The following is a 7500-nucleotide window of genomic DNA, read 5'->3' as shown; positions in this document are numbered from 1 at the left end:
CACGCAGACAAAGCCCTTGCGCGCGGCGTCGTACAGCAAGTATCTGGGATACTGGAACGCTGGTGGCGCTGCTCAGCATCAATATATGATTTCGATACCTGAGACCTCCTACAAACGATAGGTTTACAGGCTGGGAGTTGCGAGTTGCAGAGAGGTGTACATTTCGATCCTCTCAGACTACCCTTGCTTGGAGGTTGCGCGCCCCCCACGGCCCACGAAGTGTGTTGTGTGCTGGTGGTGGCGGCGGCGCGCGAGTGCGGTGGTTATCATCCGGCCGCGCGCTCATCATCATCACATGGTGTGGTGGTGGTGAGCGCGCGCGTCCGTCGAGACGTGTGTGTGTGTTGTGTATGAGAAGAGAAGTCCCCATCATGGCCTTGGTTATAGGCCTTGGTGTGTGGACTTCTCTTTTCTGCATGAAGTCCCCCGGCGCCTAAAGGTATGCAATGCAATAGTCAATAGTCAAACAATCCGATGATCGGAAGAAGGAACGAAAAACCCATCACATGGTGCTTGTGCTGGACTTGTCTTTTTTTTTTGCACAAGTCCCCTGCAGTCAGTCGGACTCGTAAATCATGGTGGACTTGTCGGAATGGATGGAAACAACGAACACACACTAACTGCCTACCTACCAGCGGCCCAGCCCAGCGCGGTTCGCCAGGCAGCTGGGCTGTGCATCATACGGCACGAGGAACGATTTTAAGAGGTGAAACGTTGTGGTGAGGTTGGACGATTACGTTGAGGAGTGCTTCGCGCACATACTCGCTCGCTCGTAGACCATGCCACCAATACGCTGCCGGTCCTCAGTGTACTTACAATACTAACAAAACACACCACCATTGTCCCATTGTGGTGCTCAGCTCGGCTCACCTATTGAAGTCAAACCGAACAATGACTTTCGTTTACTGGCCATATAGCTAAAACTAGCTACATGTCAGTAAAGTAGGTCAGTGTTCGATTCAACCATGTTGCCATATGTGGTACGTTCGTGTTTGTAGAACAAATCAAAGTAACCATACATTTTTCTTTGTTTTTTGACAGTCTAATCGTGTGAAGATGCCGGCAACGACACGTTCCATGTGGCGGGAGCAGGGGCCACCATCACGGTCGCCATCGCCGCCGCCGCCATCAGACCGTCGGCGAAAGAGACGTCGGAGTCAGTCACGGGCCACACCGCCGATAGCGCCGTCCCCGCAGCCTGGTGGGAGCCGCAGTCTGCGGCGAAGATTACGCCGTCGACGGGCCGCCACGCCGGCCACGCCGCGAGAACCGTCCCCGCAGCCTGGCCCCTCTACAGCCAGGGAATGGTCCCCGCAGCCTGGGCCAGTCACATCCAGCCCGCAGCCTGGACCGTCGTCGAGGCGAAACACGCAGTCTCCATTGTCGTGCTGTGGCGCGGCGGGACGATTAGCGGCAATGGAGCTGCGTTTCGGTGTGATGGTGTCTCAAATGGCAGAACTACGGAGAGATCTGGATACGGCTATCGTCGAGATAGCTCGGCTCAGCGAGCAGCAGAACGTGCGCCAGTCAGTGGAGCAGCCCATCGCGGTGAATAAACTAAGCCTAACTTAACCTAAACTAATCCTAACTTAACTAATACTTACCTTTTCTATTTATTGCAGCGCTACCAGCAGCCAGCAATTCCCTATCCTGAGTTCGTGGCACAATCGTTGATGAACCGTGACTGGATGCCGGGATGCCTCCAGCATCACTTTGATGCGGTACTGGGCCGGTGCGCGCAACGTCAGATGCTGCCAACCTTCATCAGGAAACTGCTTGTGGCGTTGTACCCAACAACCTACCGCAGGAAACGCCTGAGCGACCTCGGCCATGAACAACGTCTGATAATAGCACATGCGGTAGGGTGTTGGGTGACGGTGGTCCATGATGTTGGAAGGCAGCTTAGCTGGCCATGGCTTAATAGCTCGATAGCCTACGCTATCTCGGCTGCCCGTCACATGGCCGATGAGGACAATGTATTTTTAACTGGGCACATCGACCTTATTCATCCCCCGGCTATGTTCGGCATAGCTCGCTTGCATGACAGTGGTATGGGGGGAGAATAATTGTGTTGCTAAATAAATAAATGAAATAAACCTATAAAAAGAAAATATACTTACCTGCTGCACCTGAAAAAAAGAAAATATACTTACCTGCTGCACCTGAAAAAAAGAAAATATACCTACCTGCTGCACCTGAAAAAAAGAAAATATACCTACCTGCTGTCGTCGTCGGGGTTGGTGTCCGTGAGATTGACCGTGGCTAGGTACCAGTTGACTTGCTATGTACCAGTTGACATTTCCCATCGACCAATACTGCATTCATATGCCATGCCACCAACCCGCGGTACTCGGTGCTGCTCTCGGGATCGGTGTCCCTCGGCCTGTGACCATCTTAGGCCGATGGGATCAGCTCTGGCATGGGTGAGATGGCTTGGCGGGACCGCAGCTGCATTTGCATACGGCCTAATCTAGATTAATATCAACCACACATTTTTGCCAATTTCATGTGTTGGCACAATTGGCTGAGTTGAGCAGTCAAGTGGCGATGGGCACAATTGGCTGAGTTGAGCAGTCAAGTGGCGATGGTGTCCCTCGGCCTGTATCCAGCTTAGGTCGATGGAATGACCTGTAGCATGTGCCAGATGGCTTGGCGGGACCGCAGCTGCATTTGCATACGGCCTGATCTAGATTAATATCAACCACACATTTTTGCCAATTTCATGTGTTGGCACAATTGGCTGAGTTGAGCAGTCAAGTGGCGATGGGCACAATTGGCTGAGTTGAGCAGTCAAGTGGCGATGGTGTCCCTCGGCCTGTATCCAGCTTAGGTCGATGGAATGACCTGTAGCATGTGCCAGATGGCTTGGCGGGACCGCAGCTGCATTTGCATACGGCCTAATCTAGATTAATATCAACCACACATTTTTGCCAATTTCATGTGTTGGCACAATTGGCTGAGTTGAGCCGCAGAGTGGATGGTACAATTGGCTGAGTTGAGCCGCAGAGTGGAGTGTTTTCCTTTGGCCTGAGACCAGTATAGGCCGATGGGATCAGCTCTGGCATGGGTGAGATGGCTTGGCGGGACCCCAGCTGTATTTCCCTACGGCCTAATGTGCATTTTTTTCAGATTCATGTTTTGGTTCAACTGACTGAGTTGAGCCGCAGAGTGGATGGTACAATTGGCTGAGTTGAGCCGCAGAGTGGAGTGTGTCCCTCGGCCTGAGACCAGTATAGGCCGATGGGATCAGCTCTGGCATGGGTGAGATGGCTTGGCGGGACCCCAGCTGTATTTCCCGAGGAACGATTTTAAGAGGTGAAACGTTGTGGTGAGGTTGGACGATTACGTTGAGGAGTGCTTCGCGCACATACTCGCTCGCTCGTAGACCATGCCACCAATACGCTGCCGGTCCTCAGTGTACTTACAATACTAACAAAACACACCACCATTGTCCCATTGTGGTGCTCAGCTCGGCTCACCTATTGAAGTCAAACCGAACAATGACTTTCGTTTACTGGCCATATAGCTAAAACTAGCTACATGTCAGTAAAGTAGGTCAGTGTTCGATTCAACCATGTTGCCATATGTGGTACGTTCGTGTTTGTAGAACAAATCAAAGTAACCATACATTTTTCTTTGTTTTTTGACAGTCTAATCGTGTGAAGATGCCGGCAACGACACGTTCCATGTGGCGGGAGCAGGGGCCACCATCACGGTCGCCATCGCCGCCGCCGCCATCAGACCGTCGGCGAAAGAGACGTCGGAGTCAGTCACGGGCCACACCGCCGATAGCGCCGTCCCCGCAGCCTGGTGGGAGCCGCAGTCTGCGGCGAAGATTACGCCGTCGACGGGCCGCCACGCCGGCCACGCCGCGAGAACCGTCCCCGCAGCCTGGCCCCTCTACAGCCAGGGAATGGTCCCCGCAGCCTGGGCCAGTCACATCCAGCCCGCAGCCTGGACCGTCGTCGAGGCGAAACACGCAGTCTCCATTGTCGTGCTGTGGCGCGGCGGGACGATTAGCGGCAATGGAGCTGCGTTTCGGTGTGATGGTGTCTCAAATGGCAGAACTACGGAGAGATCTGGATACGGCTATCGTCGAGATTGCTCGGCTCAGCGAGCAGCAGAACGTGCGCCAGTCAGTGGAGCAGCCCATCGCGGTGAGTAAACTAAGCCTAACTTAACCTAAACTAATCCTAACTTAACTAATACTTACCTTTTCTATTTATTGCAGCGCTACCAGCAGCCAGCAATTCCCTATCCTGAGTTCGTGGCACAATCGTTGATGAACCGTGACTGGATGCCGGGATGCCTCCAGCATCACTTTGATGCGGTACTGGGCCGGTGCGCGCAACGTCAGATGCTGCCAACCTTCATCAGGAAACTGCTTGTGGCGTTGTACCCAACAACCTACCGCAGGAAACGCCTGAGCGACCTCGGCCATGAACAACGTCTGATAATAGCACATGCGGTAGGGTGTTGGGTGACGGTGGTCCATGATGTTGGAAGGCAGCTTAGCTGGCCATGGCTTAATAGCTCGATAGCCTACGCTATCTCGGCTGCCCGTCACATGGCCGATGAGGACAATGTATTTTTAACTGGGCACATCGACCTTATTCATCCCCCGGCTATGTTCGGCATAGCTCGCTTGCATGACAGTGGTATGGGGGGAGAATAATTGTGTTGCTAAATAAATAAATGAAATAAACCTATAAAAAGAAAATATACTTACCTGCTGCACCTGAAAAAAAGAAAATATACTTACCTGCTGCACCTTAAAAAAAGAAAATATACCTACCTGCTGCACCTGAAAAAAAGAAAATATACCTACCTGCTGTCGTCGTCGGGGTTGGTGTCCGTGAGATTGACCGTGGCTAGGTACCAGTTGACTTGCTAGGTACCAGTTGACATTTCCCATCGACCAATACTGCATTCATATGCCATGCCACCAACCCGCGGTACTCGGTGCTGCTCTCGGGATCGGTGTCCCTCGGCCTGTGACCATCTTAGGCCGATGGGATCAGCTCTGGCATGGGTGAGATGGCTTGGCGGGACCGCAGCTGCATTTGCATACGGCCTAATCTAGATTAATATCAACCACACATTTTTGCCAATTTCATGTGTTGGCACAATTGGCTGAGTTGAGCAGTCAAGTGGCGATGGGCACAATTGGCTGAGTTGAGCAGTCAAGTGGCGATGGTGTCCCTCGGCCTGTATCCAGCTTAGGTCGATGGAATGACCTGTAGCATGTGCCAGATGGCTTGGCGGGACCGCAGCTGCATTTGCATACGGCCTAATCTAGATTAATATCAACCACACATTTTTGCCAATTTCATGTGTTGGCACAATTGGCTGAGTTGAGCAGTCAAGTGGCGATGGGCACAATTGGCTGAGTTGAGCAGTCAAGTGGCGATGGTGTCCCTCGGCCTGTATCCAGCTTAGGTCGATGGAATGACCTGTAGCATGTGCCAGATGGCTTGGCGGGACCGCAGCTGCATTTGCATACGGCATACAATTGGCTGAGTTGAGCCGCAGAGTGGAGTGTGTCCCTCGGCCTGAGACCAGTATAGGCCGATGGGATCAGCTCTGGCATGGGTGAGATGGCTTGGCGGGACCCCAGCTGTATTTCCCTACGGCCTAATGTGCATTTTTTTTTCAGATTCATGCTTTGGTTCAACTGACTGAGTTGAGCCGCAGAGTGGATGGTACAATTGGCTGAGTTGAGCCGCAGAGTGGAGTGTGTCCCTCGGCCTGAGACCAGTATAGGCCGATGGGATCAGCTCTGGCATGGGTGAGATGGCTTGGCGGGACCCCAGCTGTATTTCCCTACGGCCTAATGTGCATTTTTTTCAGATTCATGCTTTGGTACAATTGACTGAGTTGAGCCGCAGAGTGGATGGTACAATTGGCTGAGTTGAGCCGCAGAGTGGAGTGTGTCCCTCGGCCTGAGACCAGTATAGGCCGATGGGATCAGCTCTGGCATGGGTGAGATGGCTTGGCGGGACCCCAGCTGTATTTCCCTACGGCCTAATGTGCATTTTTTTCAGATTCATGTTTTGGTTCAACTGACTGAGTTGAGCCGCAGAGTGGATGGTACAATTGGCTGAGTTGAGCCGCAGAGTGGAGTGTGTCCCTCGGCCTGAGACCAGTATAGGCCGATGGGATCAGCTCTGGCATGGGTGAGATGGCTTGGCGGGACCCCAGCTGTATTTCCCTACGGCCTAATGTGCATTTTTTTCAGATTCATGCTTTGGTACAATTGACTGAGTTGAGCCGCAGAGTGGATGGTACAATTGGCTGAGTTGAGCCGCAGAGTGGAGTGTGTCCCTCGGCCTGAGACCAGTATAGGCCGATGGGATCAGCTCTGGCATGGGTGAGATGGCTTGGCGGGACCCCAGCTGTATTTCCCTACGGCCTAATGTGCATTTTTTTCAGATTCATGTTTTGGTTCAACTGACTGAGTTGAGCCGCAGAGTGGATGGTACAATTGGCTGAGTTGAGCCGCAGAGTGGAGTGTGTCCCTCGGCCTGAGACCAGTATAGGCCGATGGGATCAGCTCTGGCATGGGTGAGGTGGCTTGGCGGGACCCCAGCTGTATTTCCCCACGGCCTAATGTGCATTTTTTTCAGATTCATGCTTTGGTACAATTGACTGAGTTGAGCCGCAGAGTGGATGGTACAATTGGCTGAGTTGAGCCGCAGAGTGGAGTGTGTCCCTCGGCCTGAGACCAGTATAGGCCGATGGGATCAGCTCTGGCATGGGTGAGATGGCTTGGCGGGACCCCAGCTGTATTTCCCTACGGCCTAATGTGCATTTTTTTCAGATTCATGTTTTGGTTCAACTGACTGAGTTGAGCCGCAGAGTGGATGGTACAATTGGCTGAGTTGAGCCGCAGAGTGGAGTGTGTCCCTCGGCCTGAGACCAGTATAGGCCGATGGGATCAGCTCTGGCATGGGTGAGATGGCTTGGCGGGACCCCAGCTGTATTTCCCTACGGCCTAATGTGCATTTTTTTCAGATTCATGTTTTGGTTCAACTGACTGAGTTGAGCCGCAGAGTGGATGGTACAATTGGCTGAGTTGAGCCGCAGAGTGGAGTGTGTCCCTCGGCCTGAGACCAGTATAGGCCGATGGGATCAGCTCTGGCATGGGTGAGATGGCTTGGCGGGACCCCAGCTGTATTTCCCTACGGCCTAATGTGCATTTTTTTCAGATTCATGTTTTGGTTCAACTGACTGAGTTGAGCCGCAGAGTGGATGGTACAATTGGCTGAGTTGAGCCGCAGAGTGGAGTGTGTCCCTCGGCCTGAGACCAGTATAGGCCGATGGGATCAGCTCTGGCATGGGTGAGATGGCTTGGCGGGACCCCAGCTGTATTTCCCTACGGCCTAATGTGCATTTTTTCAGATTCATGCTTTGGTACAATTGACTGAGTTGAGCCGCAGAGTGGATGGTACAATTGGCTGAGTTGAGCCGCAGAGTGGAGTGTGTCCCTCGGCCTGAGAC

At 52.8% G+C, this 7500-nt stretch overlaps 1 pseudogene; it reads left to right on the top strand.

Annotated features, from left to right (window-relative positions):
- The window catches only part of LOC135712990 (large subunit ribosomal RNA), a 4540-nt pseudogene extending 4341 nt beyond the window's left edge, over positions 1-199 (top strand).
- Positions 200-7500: the final 7301 nt, after the last annotated feature.

This window comes from Ochlerotatus camptorhynchus, unplaced genomic scaffold (assembly GCF_037179485.1).
Source record: "Ochlerotatus camptorhynchus isolate MF236.1 unplaced genomic scaffold, CSIRO-AGI_Acam_v1.1 ptg000528l, whole genome shotgun sequence".
Classification (NCBI taxonomy): domain Eukaryota; kingdom Metazoa; phylum Arthropoda; class Insecta; order Diptera; family Culicidae; genus Ochlerotatus; species Ochlerotatus camptorhynchus.
Note: the sequence above shows the minus strand (reverse complement) of the source record. Positions and strands in the feature narration are given on the sequence as shown.